The sequence below is a fragment of the Neofelis nebulosa genome, chromosome 2, assembly GCF_028018385.1.
Source record: "Neofelis nebulosa isolate mNeoNeb1 chromosome 2, mNeoNeb1.pri, whole genome shotgun sequence".
NCBI lineage: Eukaryota > Metazoa > Chordata > Mammalia > Carnivora > Felidae > Neofelis > Neofelis nebulosa.
This window is the reverse complement of record NC_080783.1, coordinates 97,637,512-97,658,509: the sequence shown is the minus strand read 5'-3', so window position 1 is coordinate 97,658,509 and position 20,998 is coordinate 97,637,512. Positions and strand designations below refer to the sequence as shown.

The following is a 20,998-nucleotide window of genomic DNA, read 5'->3' as shown; positions in this document are numbered from 1 at the left end:
ATATACACATATATATATGTGTGTGTATATATATATACGTATATATATATACACATATATATATGTGTGTGTATATATATATACGTATATATATATACACACACATATATATAATGGGATATTATTCAGCCATCAAAAAGAATGATATCTTGCCATTTGCAATGGTGTGGATGGAGGTGGAGTATATTATGCTAAGTCCATCAGAGAAAGACAAATATCATACGATTTCACTCATATATGGAATTTAAGAAACAAAAGGAACGAACATGGGGGCAAAAAAAAAAAAAGAAAGGCAAACCGTAACACAGACCCTTAACTACAGAGAACAAACTGAGGGTTGTTGGAGGCGGGGTGGCTGGGGGAATGGGCTAAATGGGTGATGAACATTAAGGAGGGCACTTGTGATGAGCACAGGATGTTGTATGTAAGTGATAAATCACTAAATTCTACTCCTGAAACCAGTATCACACTATATGTTAACTAACTAGAATTTAAATAAAACTTTAAAAAATTAAATCAGCATTTTACTGGATAATAGAATGTAATCTCTCTTATTTCCAAAATGAAAACCATGAAAAGATGCTAACACATTTTGCACTAAATCTACTTGGAGAAGCAACAACATTTTCCTGCATTCACTCAATTCATCCTGGAATATAATACATAAAATTGTAATTCAGAGCACATTATCTATGCTGCTATTTATTTTCTGAAACATTAGTCCTGTAATACTATTCTACATTTTTATATTAAAATATGTTCTGTAAGATTCATGCATTTATTCTCAGGGGAACTGGTCTATGTAAGTTTTGTAAAATGTCGACCAACTATTTGAATGAAGAACTGAACCAAAGATCATTGATACTCTTCATTTATCACTAACCAGGCTTTGATAGTTGAAAATATTTGTTAATCATTCTTTGCCTCAATTTTATCACCAAAAAGAAAGAGGAATAAAAGTGGTTGCTTTGAAATGTATGTGTGATTGCACACATTTGTGAAATTCTCTGAGATTTTCCAACGGAAATGCTATTGGAATCATTAAAATTTAGTGAACCTTGGGAATTTGAATCCTTTAATACTCCAAAGGTAAAGTAATCAGATTAATGGATTTTTTTTTCCTTGGTTAATCTTGTCAAGAGTCTAGGTTGTTCAAGATCAGATGTTTTCCACCTCTCTATTGAAAAAAAAACTGACTTGACGCCTTGAGTCAAGAAATAAAAGCCAGCTTCCTAATTATTCCCTCTGTGTGGTCCTCTGAGACTATAGCTGATCTGGGGTTAAACTTACTCTTTAGCTAATTAAACTCCTTTTTTGTTTTTAATTAAGCAGCCCTAACGACCTTCCTTTATGGACAGCTGGCTGCGCTATAATCAGAATAAGTTTCTTATATTTAACATGGGGTAGGTGAGTGATGACCAAAAGGGTCTTAAGAAACTGCTTTTAGTTTTACCAAATACAACCAATAGTGGGGAAGGGGTCAGGGAAGTGGGCTGGAGCAATTCCAAGACTGAAGTGGTCACAACCGAACAGGTGCAGGCTCGGCAAGGCCTGAGGACCTGGGAGGGATGTTCTGCCAGCATGCACAGCACGTCAAACCACGTCTGCAGCGTGTACCCTGAGCACCTCAAAGAATTAAAAGAGACCAGATGTATGGATTAAAGCCCATGACGAAACTGCCAATCCATTATTTTATAATGCACAGTGAATATCTAAAGAAATCAAGTCCTCCACTCCCCCTGAGGTGATTTCATTGTTTTAAAATATTCAAATGTACCTGCTCTAAGCTACCATCAATTTTTTCTGAAAATGAGGTCTAGAGAAACGTAGGCTTTCAGTATGTATTTGTGGAATATTGCATGGACGAATATAAATGAATAAATGAAAAAGCAAAAGATCATTTATGAACCCGATTCCATATCCTCATTCTGTAGATGAGAAAGGTGAGGTCTAGAAAGCTTAAATGAAATACCCACGCCCCCAGGTAGGTTTTTTCAATAAATCTTTACTGAAGACCTACTAGATGCCAAGCAAACTGGGGGCTATAAAGATGATCAAAGCTGCCTTTCTCCTGTGCAGATGGGCATATCCCTTTACAATGTTTGAGACAACCCATTCATCATTGGTTTCCAGCAGCTGTGCAAGTAACTTTCAGGTTCACAAGTCAGAGGCTTGAAAACATTGTTTTTACTTTTCATCAATGACAAAATAAACATTATTACACCAAGTCAGCTTCTTATTTCTCTGAATCCTGTGCAGTACCCAAATTAGGATTTCACATAGTAATCATTTACCAGGACCTCCCTCCATCTGGAGCCAGGCCACAGTTACTAGAGCATTCTTACTATAAAGCTAATGGTGGGCAATGATTATGAGGACAAAATGTTGGTTTTCCACCTTTCTAGAAAGGGATATGAAGGTGGAGGCCTGGGTGGGCAAGAGGAATGAAAAATGGAGGTTTTGCTGTTAAAAAGCATTTACATTTTACCTGAAGAAAAAAAATCTGTTTTCTTCCTTAAACTTGTGAACAATTTAATGTAAAACATTCAATACCATTATGTTAAGATAAGCCTCTTTGAACGAGTGAAAAAAAGAGAAAAGTTGCAAGAAGGCAATAATTAAACAGAATGTCAGAGAGAAACAGAATCAAAATCGTAAGAGTACTACTTTTTTTAAGTTTTTTTTTTTTTTAATTGAGATAGAGAGAGAGAGAGAGAGAGAGAGAGCGAGCGCTGGGGAGGGGCAAAGAGAGACAGAGAATCCCAAACAGGTTCCACACTGTCAGCACAGAGCCCAGGCTTGATCTCAAAAACTGAACTCTAAGACCATGAGATCATGACCTGAGCCAAAAATCAAGAGTCTGAAACTTAACCAACTGAGTTACTCAGGTGCCCCAAGAATACTACTGTATTCTTTCTGTGTTGAGGAATGAGAAACAGGAAAGAACAAAAATGTAGAAGAGAAAGGGAAGGGGGGGAAGCACAGTCTTGAGATAATTTTTAGTTCCTATTCACCTGAGCTATAATTTTCAGTGATAAGCCAATCCCCTGTTGTCCCACCTTCATGTGGTCAGCTGGCAAAGTATTCTTCATGGCTCTGTCTCTGCTCCAGTCCTAGGAGAGCTTTTATTCTAGAGTGGCTAGATCTAACAATGTATTCCTCCCCAAGCTGTAATTTTCAGGACAAAACGATACTGTCCAGAAAGCAAGATGGTGTCTACTTGAGTAATATAACTTATGGCTAGAAGGTTGCCATCTGTAGTCTAGTGACCCAGAATCCTCAGGAAAATCAAATGTTCCACATGAGTGGCAAATACAAACTCACATTCTAAGAAGGTGCTTGACACCCACTTGCCAACAATTCCACTCATAGCTCTCCTTTCAGCCTCTTGATTTTACAATAAAATTTTCCTTTCTGAAATATAGCTTGGCTATGGAAATAAATTTTAATTATATAAATTTGTAAGGTGACCTTTAAAAAACTCAAAGGTTAACTTTCTTTACTGTCTAAATCCTACTGTGCCACACACAGCCATGCAAATCAGCACCAGTCTAATCTGTTTCCCTTATGATTTCTACTCTCTTTGGCAGATTTTCATTTTGTTTTTTCAAGTCTAAGTTGCTTACGGGGGGGGGGGGGGGTAAGATTTCAAAGGAAGCTCCAGTTCCTGGTGTCTTCATGTAACTTTGGTTTTAGTTACTAAGGAAATACTTCTTTGCAGCAGCTACACTATAAATCCTTTAATTCCTCCTTCTCCTAATTCTTAAGTAATCCATTCAAACTGCAAAAGCAAATACTATGAAAGCATTCCATAGAACACAGAGCTTGCAACCGGCTATATATATATGCGTGTGTGTGTGTGTGTGTGTGTGTATAAATAATTTTAATTTAAATATATTTAAATCTCTCTATATAAATATATAAATATAAATAATTTTAATTGAAATATATTTAAAACTATACAATTTAAAATAATTTAAATATAATAAATTTTAAAAATAATATATATATAAAACTTCAAAATTTCATATTAATTTCCATTAGAAATTCAAATTCAAGTAGTCCATGCAGGGTAACTAGATGAATAGAGGCAGTGTATGATAGATAAAGTTAGTACATGCAACATAATCCTGCATTGTTTATCAGAATCAAGGAGGATGGCAAAATCAAGTCAGAGGCTGGCATAAAATTTAAGGCTAAAACTATCCGAGCTTGTAAGAAAACACAGGCGGCATTTAGTTATATACTAAATCTAAAATGCTTTGTTCCAAAATGTTTACTAACAAACTCAATTATTCCTTTCTCAAACAGTGACTGAGATCATACCTTGTCCAATAAAGTACTAGGAATAAAATGATATGTTACATCCCCTGCCCAAGAAGGAAGAGAACCTATACAGAAATAACCACAGAACAAAGAAAAATATGTTAAGGGCTAAAGAAAGACACAATATGCTATGACAGATGGATAAGAGGAGAATTTAATGCTGGTTGAGGTGTTGGGATAAGCTCTAATGTAAAGAGAGACATTCGTGCTGGGCCCTGTTACCAGTGGACCATGCCAAGATGGTGGCTGTGAGAAGACGTATTCCAAGCAAGAGCGCCAACACTGGGTATGTTTGCGAGTGTTGACGTAATGGCAAGTTGGCCCACTGTCCTAGAAGAGGTGGATAGATTGAAGCCACAACCAGGCCAAGGAATTAGAGTATTGAACTTCAATACAATGGCGATGGGTACAATTTCAGGTGTTTTTAGTAAGGCTGGAAATATAAAATAGTAAAACTAGAAAGTATTCTTTACAAGGTAGAATGACACATTCCCACTTTTATCAGATCTAACTTGGGGTTTCCTCATCTATTATACCTCCAGGAGACCGCCGTGTGTCATCATTCAGCAAAATAATGAGTTAAGTGTTGACATGTATTAAAGCTTTGGTCTTTCACCAGGTAAGCATTTTCATTTCATCACACAAAAATAAAAACTTGATGAAAACACCTATAAAACATCCCCACTAATATCTTAAATTGACACACTTTTTTTGTTTGATGACTCTGAATCATTTCTAATGATCTACCTACCAAAAGTCGATTTTAAAAATAATGCATTATAATTCAGAGAATGAAGTAGGGACTCAGGAGTGAGGAGTGGGGTTATCAAAAAAGGGCCAAGGTAGGGGAAGGCAGTTCTCATTTAAGAATCAGGGAGTATACAGATCCAAGGGTCACTAGGGAATTATAACGCAATCAACCAAAAGGGAAATGTGAATGAGTCACCCAACCAAAAGAGTACAAAACAATATCAAAGGTGATATAAAGAGTGAAGAACAGAAGGTTTTAAATAACAGCAAACAGCTTGAAGCACTTCATTTTTATCTTAAGGTATGGAATGTAGTAGGTCAGCCATATTGAAAAGGCCAGAGGAGGATATGCTAACAGATACCAGTTTATTTAAACATTAAAGAATTAAGATGCCATTTTATACAAATTCAAACAAAAAATAATATCAAAATAAAAGACATCATGGTTATAGTCGATTTAAGCTCTCAAATACACAGAGTGAAGATAAAATGACAATGTTGTGTGGCATTTATTGCATTATTTAATCTACCCAACAGTTATTCTCTCTCTCCAAGTCTCACAATAGCCAGATGCAGAGCTGCAGGAAAATATGACTTCCAGCAATGGTACTTTCTTTTTTTTTTTTTTTTTTTCCAGTGAGGGAGTCAAATGGAATTTTCCATCTGGCCAGTCTGGTTTTGAGGTTCACCTGCCTTCCTTATGGGGTGGGGGGTGGGGGTGGTTCATTTCTCCGTGAGCTTTAATAATAGGAACAGTAAGTATTTTCTTCTTAAGATCATTTGCAACACCTTAAGTTATTAAGATGCTATTAACCAATATGTAGATAGATGGACAGATAGAGAGACAGACAGGTAGGTAGGCAGATAGGTAAATAAATTCTATTCTTGCTACCCATCCTTCAATCTGTCCCTCTACCTACTTTCCTATTTTCCCCAGTTAATCAGATCATTCTTGAATCCCTAATATTAAACTATATTCTAGGCAGGAGAATTTCATGACTGAATCTTCTATCTGATGTGGATTCTCTTATCTGCACCATTTTTCTCTATGATCTTACCATCTGGAATATTTCATTTTTTATTTTTATTTTTTGCCTTTCTAGGACTATCCATAATCTCTCTATCCCTCAGTGGCCAGCTTACTTCTGGCCTCTTCATGAAAACTTCCTGAAAGGCAGTGTCTCTTCCCTGATTTCCTACACTCATTATCCCCACTGTAACAATTATACTCTATCATATATTAGTTTCAAATTATTCTACTATGTGATTCCATGCTCTTCTATAACTCTCCATTGCATCCAGAATGGTATCTGACAGTCTTTCAAAAGTACTTATTAATAGATAAATCCTAAAATTTCATTTTTTAAAAAAGTTAAGGGCTAAGTAAATAACCTGATTTGCTTCTCTTAAATATTAAGCCTTCAAGTATCTTTCTGTTTCATTTTCAATGAAGATTTCTTATAATTACATATCAAATGCTAAATAACAGTAGGTGTGAGAATTGTGCCTAACTAAATATGACCAGGGTAAAGACTATATGCATATCTTTTATCCTTTAAGTCAATAAGCACTTCTTAAGTGCATACTATTGATGACAAGCAGAAAAACTTTCCCTTGGATTTTTTTACAAAAAATGAATGTGCACATTTGACAAAAGCAAAACTCTTTTTTTTTTACATTTATTTATTTTTGAGAGACAGAGAGAGGCAGACCATAAGTGGAGGAGGGGCAGAGAGAGAGGGAGACACAGAATCCAAAGCAGATCAGACCCCAACGCGGGGCTTGAACTCACAAACCGTGACATCATGAAGCTGAAGTTGGATGCTTAAGCGACTGAGCCATCCAGGTACCCCCACAGCAAAACTTTTTTGAAGAAAGACTTACTTTCAGGCGATTTTGTTTAATTTTTTTTTAATTTTTTACTTTTTTGCAAATTGTGCTTAGGAATCTGTGGCTACAAAGCTGAAGAGTATAAGGGTGGTTGTTTTACGTTGCTCAAACTGGCAGCTTCTTGAGTATAAAACGATGAGGAGGACAGGGAAAGTCCCCTCACCAGCCAAATCAGCTGAGATAATCCAGTGATCACCATGAAAAATGACATATATTGCAGCCAGAGGACCCTACCCTCCCAGGACATGGTGAGATACCAAAATTGTTAACTCCAAAGAAATGCCTAAAAAAGTACATTCATTCTTCAGTGGGACTAAGAAAATCATCCCAGGAGCTAAACTTCAAACTACTTAAGATAAAGAATTACATTTAACAGCATAAATTTCAAAAATCAAAATTATGATATGATTGTAATATCTTACATATGTAATGACAAGTTCTTTTCTTTTGTAACTACAAATACAAAAACCAGTAGCAGGTGGTGGGTATCTTCTGGGAAAGGAAAAGATCAAACTTTCATGGAAGGCCTTTTTTGGGAAGGTTGATTTCAATTTTTTTAAACATTTATTCATTTTTTCAGAGACAAAGAGGGACAGAGTGTGAGCAGGGGAGGGACAGAGAGAGAGGGAGATACAGAATCTGAAGCAGGCTCCTGGCTCTGAGCTGTCAGCACAGAGCCCAACGTGGGGCTTGAACTCACAAACCGCGAGATCATGACCTGAGCCAAAGTTGGACACTTGACCAACTGAGCCACCCAGGCACCCCGGGAAGAGTTGATTTCAAAAGGAAAAGTGCTTTTCTGAAAAAGTCCTACAGAATATATCTATCATGACAGGTTGTTGTAGAGCAAAAACCCAGTTTATTCAAAATTCCAGGTATCACCAAATATAAACACCACGGAAGGAAAGGTTTCCAGTGCCACTAGATTTTATAGTTGCATGTTCCTGTATACATTTTCATGGACTAGACTGATCTAAATATAAGAGACTATCTTCTTTCCCGTTTCCTAGCTGTCCCTGAAATCTACTTTGCTGCCAGCTACAATCCTTCCCCGTTTTTATGTAAAAGCCATCAAGAGTCTACAGTAGTAAAATTGAATGGAGATTTCAAACATGGACCAATTTTCCTTTCTTATGACCTATGAAGATAAATGCACACACAGTTGTAAGGAATACAAGCTTTGCCCAAGATATACACTAGAATAAAGAGACATCATTCTTCTTTCTGGAGAGAACTGAAGATTTATTAGAAGACAGCAGGTCGGGCAGTCTTTCAAATATCTTATAATTTCGTTTGTGACATTCTTTCTTTCAGGGGCTTCATCATCCAGGCTTCTTTTCCCTCTCCTTGCTAGATTCAGAGGCAGCTTATAATCATGATAACTAACCCATCCACCATCCACGGAAAACCATGGGGATTGCCTGTACCTGTGAACCTGCAATTAAATAAAGGCACTGCATCTGTAACAACCATGGAGATGGAAAAAAGCAAAACTAGCTTCCAAGTCCTTGAATGCCAAAATATTCGAGAAAAGTAGTTTGAAAAAAATTTTTGCATTATTAAGACTGTCAAGAAATTGGATTTTACACTGGAGTAGATTCAAATTCAACCACTGTATCTGAGTGCTGTTCCAGGCACTGTCATTGAGGTACTTGTATATAAATTAGCTCATATGATCCTCAAAACCTTCTTAAGAGAGATTTAATCTGCATTCATAGTTAAGAAACTGACACTCAGAGAAGTGAGCCAGCCTGCTCAAGTCACAGAACCAGATGAAGAGCAGAGCTAAGACATGAACTCAGGTTTTAAGTACTCAGAGAGGACAGAATTAGAGAAACACATTGTCTGCTGGAACTTCCAAATCTCATCTTTGAATTTGTTGGGGAAAATGAAAATTAAGGAGTAGAAAAAGAGAGAGGAGTTTTCAGAGGAAGAAAGAAATCAGGCTTGTAATTGATCAAAGTCCTTCTCTTCCTGTAGGACTGAAGCTTTACTATTAGTACCTGGTGGCTTCTGGGCCACTAGATCTGTTCCATTTTAAGCAAACACCACCTAAACACCTTTCTCTGTCCTCCAACCATTAGGTGTCATGCACATTGATTCCTTGGGAAGTTCACAGAAAAACATACATCTTGCCTATCATGCAAAATATCATTCAAATCTTGCTGTTCTTCTGTTCTCTAAAATCCTTCTGATGAGCATTAAACATGAAATGTAAAAAGTTATAGAGATGGAACAAGCCAAGTGTTAGAAACAAACCCTAGGTGCGATGCTTTTGTAAGGAATTATAATGGCTAGGGAGAAACCATTAAAAATAAATTTAACATTCAAATTCCATCTCCACAGTGAAGACAAAAGGACCAATTACATATATTTGGTGTTATTTTGAGCTCTGGTTAAAGAGGAAATAGAGACCAAGGAAAAAGTTAATGTATCACTTTACAAGGTTGGTATCTATAACTTCTGTTAAATGAGGGATGAGGCAATGCTCTCTGGCAACATCACCTGGGTCAGGTAAGTGTATCTGCAGATTTGCAGTAGAGATATTAAGCAGAATTTTCAGAAGAATAGGGCAATGACTATTACTACAATGCCAAATGCACAACCTGAGATATGAAGACTCAGCATCATCTTGAGGAAATAAACATTTCTGTGTCCTTCAAATGAGCTACTCAATAGTTGTGAAAAACAAAGCAATCCTTTCAGGTAGAAATTCATCAATCATTCTGCTTCTTCTTGCAGAAGTACTGAGGTATGGGATCCGGTGGATGGCTTGAGATACGTTTTTAAGAGAAGGGCTACAGGTTTAAAAATATATTTAAAAGATAGTTCACATTTAATTTTATTTCTGGTGAGATTAATGTTCTACAACGTTGGATTAACTAAAATGCTCTGTGAAATAATTTGCTTGGTGAATCAATCTTTATAGTTCAACTGCTTACAAGGCTTACAAAGAAATCCTTATAAAACCAAAGAGTCAGTAAAAAGCACCCATAAATTGACTCACATAGAAAAAAAAAAGACTATATTACCAATATATTTATATCTAAATAACAGAGTAAGGATTTGAATATGTTAGAAACACTGTAATTGGTCCAATCTTTCCCTGGGTGTTCTCTTCCTACTTCAAAGTGGGGGCACTAGAACAGTCAGGCAAAACCCAGCTCCTATAAAAGGCAGCAGTATACATATTATTCCAGACAAGCAAAGCAAGGTTAATGCATTTCCCCCAAGAGAGACATCAGAGTGACTCTAGATTAATTAATCACAGCAGGAAGAAGCTGAGTGGCCAGAGATGTTGCTAAGTTGCCCCTATAGAATGGACCAAGAGGCGCTGGCTTCCTTAGGAATGAAATGGAGATGTGATTCCGAATGTCACGTTTTGGATTTATAATCAATAATTCTATTGTCAGATCATTTACAACAAATGTGTTTATTTAGCTGGCATTGACAGGAAACTCAATTTCTTATCTCTGAGCTATTTGAAGTTATATATATACGCTGCCAACATGCATTTATAAGTGCCGAATCTATCTGCAGTTTCTCTTTTTCTGCTAGGAAGAGTTCATATAGCTTACCAAAGAGCCTGACCAGATCATAAATCAAGGGGAAGCAATTTCTGATAACTGAATATGAGTTTCCTCTAAAGCTTTTATGTGACGAAAGTCTGAGGAGCTCTGTGACTAGCACAAAAGAAAACCCATCACAACCCCCCACCCCCATCAATTGCTGGCCTCTTTGTTCTAGAAAGCACAACCATAATCGGAAGGCTCTTTTCAGCACTGTGAAGCACATATGCCCTTAGAGTCAGGAAGGCCTCCGCCGCTTAACTTTCTTTCTGCTCACTGCTCTCCTCACATCCAATATAAGCTGAGCGGAGTGAGCTACTACCAACTTCTGACTCCTGCCCAAGATATGTTTTCAATTTGCAAGAAAACTCACACTACCTAATTTGTATATCTTGTGAGGGGAAACTGCTGACATTTGAGAACGAGGAAAAAGCCTTTAAGATCTGCTACAGGGCAAATGACAGTAAGTATAAGGAATACCTAACCAACCTGTTGCTCCTTTAGAACTGTCCATGGTCATTGCCAACAATGAGAACTTTCTAGGTGCCAGGCACCACCAAATCAAACTCAGCCTCAGTGACTCATGAATTAAGATTCCTATTTCATTTCCCTCCTAGCAGAGATGCTGAGGAAACGTGGAAGATGCTGACATCAACTTATGCTGCCCTACCTTATGCAGTCTGCGTCTTTGCCTGGATTTTCATTGCTAGCTATAAAACTATAAATGAGACACCATCAGGGAACTGAACTGGATATAAACAAATTTGCAATGCTTTACCAAGTTGCCTTCAGAGCTACCCCCCACCCTGCCCCACGCCCCTACCCCAAACAATAGTGATTACAACTGGGAGATAAAGCTTTAAGTACACTGATATTTTAAGTGCCGTTTTTTGTTTTATTACAGCTTTGCCTATGAGAAGAAATCTCTCTAAAAGGGGGCTTCTAACAATATAAAAATCACATATGTGCCAGAAAGAATGCTGAACTGAAAACCAAATTTGCTTCTAAGTAGATAATGCCACTTTTCCATGATTATACAACTGAAAGAACAGATTAAGAAAAACTGTTACAGAGTTTTTCTTTTACTGCAGCAAAACCATTTCAAAGAAAAGATAAACTCAGGGAACGATTACAAATGTTGTAAAAAGCCGAAGAAGGCTTGGTAAATAAGGAAGTTTTAAATTACTACTCACATAAAAATAAATGTTACTGTCCATCACTGCTCTGGGTAGGATACGCTTTGCATAAGGGATACTTAGATGCTAGAAGGAAGAACACCGAGAAGATTGTAATGCAAACTCCGCATTGTTTATGAGTTTCTTCGCCTTCTAATCTCTCTGAACAGAACCATTTAGTAACCACACCCATGACATTTTCTTTTATTTCAAATTCTGCCAGAACTTAAAAGTTCACTGAAGTAAATGGACTGGTCCATCTGAAGACATGGTGTTACTATCAACCTCCTTAGCATGTGACTAAAATCAGGGTGCTTCGAGGGGCTTTGCAACCAATGTTTTTACTGAGCAGCAACAGCCAAACTAGATTAAAATGAGGAGGACAATGAACAGTACTGTAGCCTCACCCTTATGCTGAATGTGTTGATTGCCACCAAATTATTAGAAGAGTGTTCTCTCATCTCCAGCCACCAGAGTAAGCAAAAAGGAAACATCTCATAAATCTACATTCTAACAGCCATACTTGTAATTTTTAAAAAGCTCAGATGGTAAAAACAGCTGTGAAAAACCTTTTTGTGTCTTTTTCTCCTTCAACTGAAATTGTTCCCTCTTGGGGCGCCCAGGGGGTTCAGTTGGTTAAGTGTCCAACTCTTGGCTTCAGCTCAGGTTACGATCTCACAGTTCGTGAGATCCCGTGCTTGAGATTCTCTCTATCCTTCCCGACTAATGCGTTCTCTCTTTCTCCCTCCCTCTCCCCCCGCCCCCCTCCCCCCCACATAAATAAACAAACAAACAAACTTAAAAATAAAGAAAATAAATTTAGGCTCTCTTTGTAAAAAAAAAAAAAGGAAACAATTTGTTCTCTCTTATAAGTTAGTTCACTATACGGAGGGATACAAAAACGTACTTTGGGGGAAAATGGTACAGTTGAAAGGTTACTGACTGGGCATCAGGACACCTGTCTAGGTACACTAGGTGGCCTCATGACCTTGGCCAAGCCACTGAGAGGTCACGTTCCTGAAAGTTGTAGGAGAATCTTGTTTGGTGGCTCATGTGTACTCAGGTGACATTACGAGATAATATGAATGTTTGGTAGAAAATTGTTTATACTGCTACAGTTCATGTAGATATCATTGATTCATTGTCCCTTCATCTTAATATGAACTGCTAGCTCCATTCACCCTTAATGTCAAGTAGTTGAATAAAAGAAATGTTTGAAGGTATATGTACACATGCTTGTGTATACATGTATTTTTCTCATATGCTTCAGTTAGATAATTAGAACTGAAGGAAGCATAACTGATGAACTAGAAAATTTAGTACAAATAAAGCAAGAGAAATCTGGAGCTTCAGTGCATCAATACAGTGAAAGACAAATTAAAGTCTTAATTACCAAACTGTAGAAGTTATTTAAAAATTATGATTCATGTTAAAAGAACTCACAATTGAAACAGCCTTGTCATCATATTTCCTTTTGTTTTCAATAAGTGTCCCCATTTCTTATCATACAGAAAACTGTCTTCTTTTTTATCCTTTAAATGCCTCTTCCAGTGCCACAATTAAATTCAAATCCATCACAGAAAGTATAAACTAAGTTCTCTGGATGAGATACATAAATAGATACTGCCAAAGGAACTCACTTAAGAGAATCCACCAAAGCAGAGAAAGTACATTTGTTTCCAAGTCATCCTACGCACATTCTCTGTCTCCCCGCTCTCTTTCTGCCCTCCACTCACACATTCCCTTATACACACATACGCTCATAGATGGAAAACAATGCAGACCTGGAATGTCACATGCTATACGTTTCATTATTCTGAATAAGAACAAATTCATTTTCCATGCAATTAAAAGGAAATGCCATACATCCCTTCACATGTAAAATCCTGTTGTGTATTTATTCTGGTCTCAGAAACATCAGACTAAACATTCTGCAATAATTGTTGAAATGGTTGGGGTAGGAGCGGGGAGGATAGGGAAGAAAAGGGAAATATTAATATCAGAGATAGCCTCTATAAGAACCCTCACTGGTATGGGACACTGTAGTGGAATCTATTTTTTCTAGAGTGTTTACCTCAATTTAAGTGGAACAGTGGCAAGTTTTAATTTTAAACAAGTTCTGACTTAGGAATTACTCCATTCAAGTATTTTTCTGAGTCCCTGGGGGAAAAGAACACCCAAATTTGGGAAAATTAAGGGAATCAAATGCCATTTTGTGCAGCTAATATTCAATATGATTTTTAAGGTGTGACATCATTTTATTATAAGTTAGAAGCTTCCCATCCATATTCTGGGATTTTATTATCCTTCATGTAAACTCCAGTTCTATATGTTCAATAGCTTATAAGACATTCTAACACAAGCTAATGCCACTTAAATTTAGTATATTCAAAACAGGAGACAGTATTTCTCAGTCTGCCATCAAGAAAATAGGCAACCAAAATCACAATTACTTAGGCATGAAGTTTGCTGGAGTCTAGCCTCTAAAAAATGAACAAAAGGAATCCAGAATCATGTAAAAATGGGAGTAGACACAGCTGATTAGGTTTTAGAGCTAACCTTAGCAGGAGGAGCCAAGAGTCAAGTGTGCAGGTACTCGAAGGGGTTGTCACCCCTTCACCTGGTTCCACCCAGTAGAGTGGATGGGAGGTCTAAGCACCAGGAGATACTCAAAGTCAAATGGGAGGTGACATACTCATTCAAAGAAGAATGCCTCCCAGCAGCTGGAAGTATAAAAGCGAGTTTCAACCTGAGTAGAGGCTGTGTAGGATCAGTTAGGTTGCAAGGGCCTTAGCAGGCCAGGCTGCTTTATAGGGCAGCATTTTGGGCTCTGTTCACTGAAGAGTTTAAAAGATTATTTCCCTAGGAAACAGACTTTGAGACAAAGATTAATATGCAGGAAACTTATTGGAGGGGAGTGCTTAACAGTAGGATTTAGTAAAAGTAACTCTAAAGCCAGACTAATCCCACAGAATTGCCACCAATTAGAGTGATGTGACCAGGCCTTTATGTTCCTCATGAAGTAGTCATTGCATGTGGGCCGACCCTGAGAAGAATCATGAACTTGGGTAGGATGTCTTTCTTCACATGATGGAGATTCCCAGAGAGGGATCCATCCATACTCCCAGTAGTTGCAGGAAGGACTAGGAAGTCCTGATGGGGAAGGGTCTGGAGAGTGCATCTCAGCAGTCACTACAGGTATTCAGCTGGCAGCTGAGGTAGAAATCTACTGGGAAAGGTGGGGTTTAAGGTTACCTGAATCTTTGTAGGCATACCAGTGCTGAGAGCCACTCAGATATACAAAGCCTATACTTTGGGACCAGCAAGACAGAGCTACACAGGTCCTTCCTGCTTCCCTTCAGAGCCACTGAGAAATTGTCTTCTTAAAATATAAATCCTCCTGGTCTTTGGATGATCAATTGTTTTATGTCATCTGCATTGCTCTAGTCACAGTAATAGTATTAAGATGGCCATCGCCTGAATATACTGTTGGGGGTTTGAAGAAAAGGAAGTGAATGGCAATGGGCAATGCCATCCTGCTTAAATCCAGTACCCCAGGCAAATGTAACAAGGGCCCCCTTCTGGACGTCGGTTCATAGATTGGTTCCCTGATCAATGTTGGGACTGTTAGAACAGTAACTCCAACTCTTCCCCCAACAACAAAATGAAGAAAAGTTAAAACCACTGTGTGAGGAATTATCTGACTTCATGCAAGTCACTGGTGTCTGGGTGAGGACTGAAATAGTGGGCCACACAGAGGGGTCTGTACCATGACACTGCTTGCTCATTAGTGACTTACCTGTCACCCAAGGTGTCTGAAACAGGCTTCACAAATGGCCAAAGATTTCAGAATATAGATATACAGGAAATACTCTTTTCTAAAGGTTCAGCTGACACATTTGTAACTAAGCCAAAGATACAACATGAGTGAACCTTAAAAGCCAGTTAGGGATGAATGCAAATATGAATTAAATTCAAAGTTTGAAATCAGGAATTCTACAGTTGTAGATTATAGTTTTCTGCTGCTTACTCAGTCGGATAATACACATAAACTATGACACTGTGTTACAAAACTGTGCCTCAAGGACTAAGCAATACAGATTTCGGGGACCAACATTACATGGTGAGGTATTCATGATTCACAGAGAAGTTGAAAATTCAATGCCTTGAGATCTTTCTATATAGATCCCTTCCAGTCCAAGTAGAAAATAACTTACAAATGTAAAGCACTGAGACATAAAATTCTGTTATTCTTTTTTCTTCCATTTTTTTTTTTAATTTTTTTTTTCAACGTTTATTTATTTTTGGGACAGAGAGAGACAGAGCATGAACGGGGGAAGGGGCAGAGAGAGAGGGAGACACAGAATCGGAAACAGGCTCCAGGCTCTGAGCCGTCAGCCCAGAGCCTGATGCGGGGCTCGAACTCACGGACCGCGAGATCGTGACCTGGCTGAAGTTGGACGCTTAACCGACTGCGCCACCCAGGCGCCCCAAAATTCTGTTATTCTATATATCTTATTTTAGTTCCTTTCTAAGCCCACTTGCTAAATCATTTCCTTCTTTGGGGATATCTTGGACCCCTTTCAGATCCCAAATCTACTCTTTCTGTTCCCCACCTGCCCAGAGATGACCACTAAAGGAGATAACGTTCTGATGTGGTCACCTTCCCATGCTGCACACTTTTTCTTCTCATTTCCAATCAAAATCTTTTATTTCATTCCACCAAGGACCTTCTCCCTATTAGGCAATTGATGAAATAATAAAAACTAGGTAATGATAGCCATTGTTACCTAATGGGGTATCCACCCCAGATATAGACAGATACTGAAGTTTTATTCATCAGCTTTTTAAGCGCTATTATTGCACAGCAAAGTATGAAAAAAATGATAATATTACAGTAAGGCCTGCAGTTTCCTTCCAGCCCCATAAGATGGTGGGTTTGCTGAGGCTGGGTAAAATGGGAATAGTTTACAAGGTAGTTGCTTGACAGTGACTGCGTGAATGAAGGCAGAAAAAAGGTACATGTGATTTACAGACAATAATAGATTAACAATTTAGAGTAATGGTAGGAATAAAAGTCTAGCACCTTATAATTAGAGAAGTTACTCAGTAAATATTTATAAATTTCATTGATTCATTCCACAAATATATGCTCTATTTGGAATCTAGTATTTGCTGTTCAGTAGGTACCTTTAATTATGTATTTCCAAAGTGATCATTTGTGGCTGAAATTTCAACAGTATGACAGGTATGTAAGAAAGCATATTTGTACAGAGAAACCTTTGCAATGTAATTAATATCACCTTGCATATATGGCTATTAGAACTAGAGATGAACCAACCTGGCAAATTCGGACACTGATATTTACATATTGAGTTTGTCAATGAGGAAGAAAAAAAAGGACATTTCAGTGTGCGTTTATCATTTCCTTTTGTAAAAGGTGATATGAGAACACTGTCTCCTTACTTAATGAAAAATACAATTAGCACACTCAAGGCTGTTAAGGAGAATTACCATGTAAGGATAATGAATGGAAACTAAAGAAAGACTAAATTAAAACAGGATGATATAGCTAATGAAATACGCCTTGCCCACTAGGCCAACAGATCCTTCTCATCCAAACTCTGGATCAATTTTTAGGTAGGGCTGGTTATAGGAAGGGAGTCTTAGTACCCACTCCCCAGAAGAGAGAATTTCACATCAATCTACCTATACCCAAGAGAAGAGGGCAAGGAAATTTTACCTACATCTTCTCTCCAGTGTACCTGAGGACTAACTTCTCGGTTCCCATTTCCTAAAGAGTCTCTTTCACAAATTCATGGAGTTAGAAATGCTCACCACCTTGCTGCCATTCTAGACTCCACAGGAAACCTGGATACCTTAAGGAATGAATGGCTCTTTCTCAAGTCACTGCTACTTGAGGCCTCAGCATAATAAACCAAAGAAAAATTCATGCAATAACTGCCAAATTCATATACCATACAGTTTTACTGGAGACGTGTGTGTGTGCATGTGCATGCACATCCACTTGTATAAGGCAGCTTATTTTCTAGAATATGTACCCATAATATATACAGTTTTCAAAACTATGTATGTATAGTTTTCAAAAATCTTGCTTTTGTAGACATTACGTGAGTATCCAACCTCAAGACTACTTACTAATCTTAACAGTTTAGTGGTTTAAATGTACATGAAAAGTCACCTCAGCAATTATAATTCTCACATCCATTAACTACTTCAGGGACAAACTAATGGAATAAAACTTTAGCCATAAGAAAGACAAAAAAATGACACTAAAGAAGCAAAAGGAGCATAACTATTCATTTCCAGAAAGTTTTAACTGTAGACTAATCATATTGATGGGGAGCAACAGAAGAGTTAAAAAGGTGTGAATTGCAGAAAAAGAAGGCACTATCAGAGTTATGTTAACTGCAGCATTATCTATAATAACCAAGGTATAAAGGCAACCTCAGTGTCCATTGATAGATAAATGGATAAGAAAATATATAGTGTACACAGTGTGCACACACATGCACACATGCACTGGCATATTATTCATTCATAAAAAAGGATGAAATCTTGCCATTTGTGACAGCATGGATGGACCTAGAAGGTATCATGCTAAGTGAAGTAAGTCTGGCCAATAAAGAAAAATACCATGTGATTTTACTTATATGTGGAATCCAAAAACAAAGCAAATGAACAAACAAAAAAAAAAAAGAAAAAAAAAAGAAAAACAGATTCATAAACATAGAGAACAAACTGGCGGTTTCCAGAGGGAAGAGGGGTGGGAGATGGAAAAAAAAAACAGGTGAAAGTGATGAAGAGGTAGAAACTTCCAGTTACAAAATAAGTACCTCACAGAAAAGTACAGCATGCCAAATATAGTTAATAATATTGTATGTCAACTACACTTAAATTTTCAAAAAACCTATTAGAATATTTTTTTAAACAGAAGGAAGATCTACAATTGGATTACAGTGGCCTCATGTACCAGGAATAGTGGAATGCCTATAGAGGAAGATGTCACTCTATTACCCTTACCAGTGAAATTCTACTTAACAGAAATCAGAGAAAATTCATGAGGCTGGGAAGTCCTCTGATTTGCTAAGATGCTCTGAGTACAGAACCATGGGAGGCCTCTTATTCCTTCTGAGCCTCAGTATTCTTAGGCACAAATAAAATCCAACCCTCTTGCCAGTGATCTTAAAGCTATACTCGTTGAGTTCTGAAATTCAGCAAAAAAATATTAATACATTCCAGGATATCATATGCTTTGAAAGGGAGAGACAGGAAGATAATTAACATTTCCTAAGAGCCTCCTATATAAAGACACACTAGCACCATGGATAAAAGCAGAGGCTCAGAGCCAGACTGATGGTTTCTGATCTCACCTCTACCATTCACCAGTTCATTCATAGAGTGTTCTATGTATCAAATGAAGTAATACCATTGCATAGCATAGTAAGTGCTCATTACGAGTTAGCTATTGTTTTGCTACTCTGTGCTGGATCCTTTCTTACATGTTCATGTCCTCTCTTGCTTCAGTTATTTGCTGTGTTTTTCTGTTTCCCTAGATTCTTCTAATTCCCCTCATCTTTCTCCCTCCTGCCTTCCTTTCTTATGCCCTCTCAACATGTCACCATTTCCAGGAAGTACTGCGTGACCTCTCCAGATTGAAACAGGAGCCCTCACACTCCCATCTCACCATGAACTCCCACCATGTGTCTAACTGTAGACAACTTGAGAACAACATCCATCCCCAGGGTTCAACCCAATGCCAGGCATTTACAAGGACTCCACACTTACTGGATTAATATGTTCCTTTGCTGAATCCCTATGATAGCCCTACAAAATAGAAATACTACTATTTCCATTTTACAGTTGAAATATATGAGGAACACAAGACTGAGAGGTTTGAAGTAAAGATCCAAAGAACACATTACTAGTAAAAGCAGGTTCCAGGATATGAAAAACATCTGTCTGAATCCATAGCTCATGCTTTTTCCTGAGTCTACCCTCCACGTGAATGTGACATTATGGATTTAATGAGAGACTAATTTACAAAAGTGAATCTGTGCCTAAAATGACAAGCAAAGCACACAGGTTTGGTATAAATTATCAGCCTGGTTTCACTAAGGGAGATGTGCCAGCGAAATATCATCTTTAGAACGGCCTTCTCAAAGTGTGGTTCTTGGACCAGGAGCATCAGCATAATCTGGGAACTTGTTATAAATGCAAATTATTGGGCAACACCCCAGAACCAATGAATCAGAAATTCTGGGGTAGGCCCTGGCAGTCTGTATTTAATGGGTCTTCCATGTGATTTGAATGCTCAAGTTTGAAAATCACCTGTTTCAGGTATGTTCATTCATTGATAGGTACTCCTCTACTTCATATGCACAACCAGTGTAGAAGCGGGATGTTTGCAGGTTGATACAGGTCTGTAACTCTTTCACTTAGTTATAAGCCAACAACATAGCCAAACTTTCCACTGAAATCTTAAATACAATGAAATATATTAGGGGTGTTATGCAATTTATTTTGAGAAGATGATGCCATTAATTATTATTAACAGGCACTTTTAAAATAGAGTTTTGTTTTTCAAGAATCCCAACATTCTACTCATTCCAATTCCATATCATTAGGTTCTTAATTATGGCACATTAAGTGTCATTTTTAATTCACTGGTGAATATTTATTGAGCAACTGTCAGCCAGAACTTCTCTACAAAATGGGATATGACGCCAACTAAACAATGTCCATGCCCAGAGTTTATGGTTAAAAGCACTCTAATAGCAAACCAGTATGGCAATCAATGGTGTTTCAAATGCAAATTTTTGCTTGTGAAATATTAAATATGCTTAAAAATTAAACTATCAAGTCATGTTCAAGAACCACTATGTCTATAGCATTTTAAGCATCTACTCCCTCTCTCTCTGCCCTGCCCCCATTTGTACTCTGTCTCTCTCAAAATAAATAAACATTAAAAAAAACTTTAGAACAAGGGGGAGGCACCTGGGTGGCTCAGTTAAGTGTCCAACTTCAGCTCAGGTCATGATCTCACAGTCTGTGACTTCGAGCCCTGCGTCGGGCCCTATGCTGACACCTCAGAGCCTGGAGCCTGCTTCAGATTCTGTGTCTCCCTCTTTCTCTGCCCTTCCCCCACTTGGACTCTGTCTCTGTCTCTCAAAAATACATATTAAAATTTTTTTTAATAAAAAAAGAATCCTTACAAAACTGACAGAATCCTCAAAATATTTACTTAAAACCCAGTTAAGGCTTCCA

The 20,998-nt window shown here is 37.7% G+C and overlaps 1 protein-coding gene across 7 annotated transcripts in view; it reads right to left on the bottom strand.

The window, feature by feature from the left end:
* Window positions 1-20,998, bottom strand: part of NCKAP5 (NCK associated protein 5) — a 980,982-nt gene that overhangs the window by 359,721 nt on the left and 600,263 nt on the right. The gene's annotated exons all lie outside the window — the stretch shown is intronic.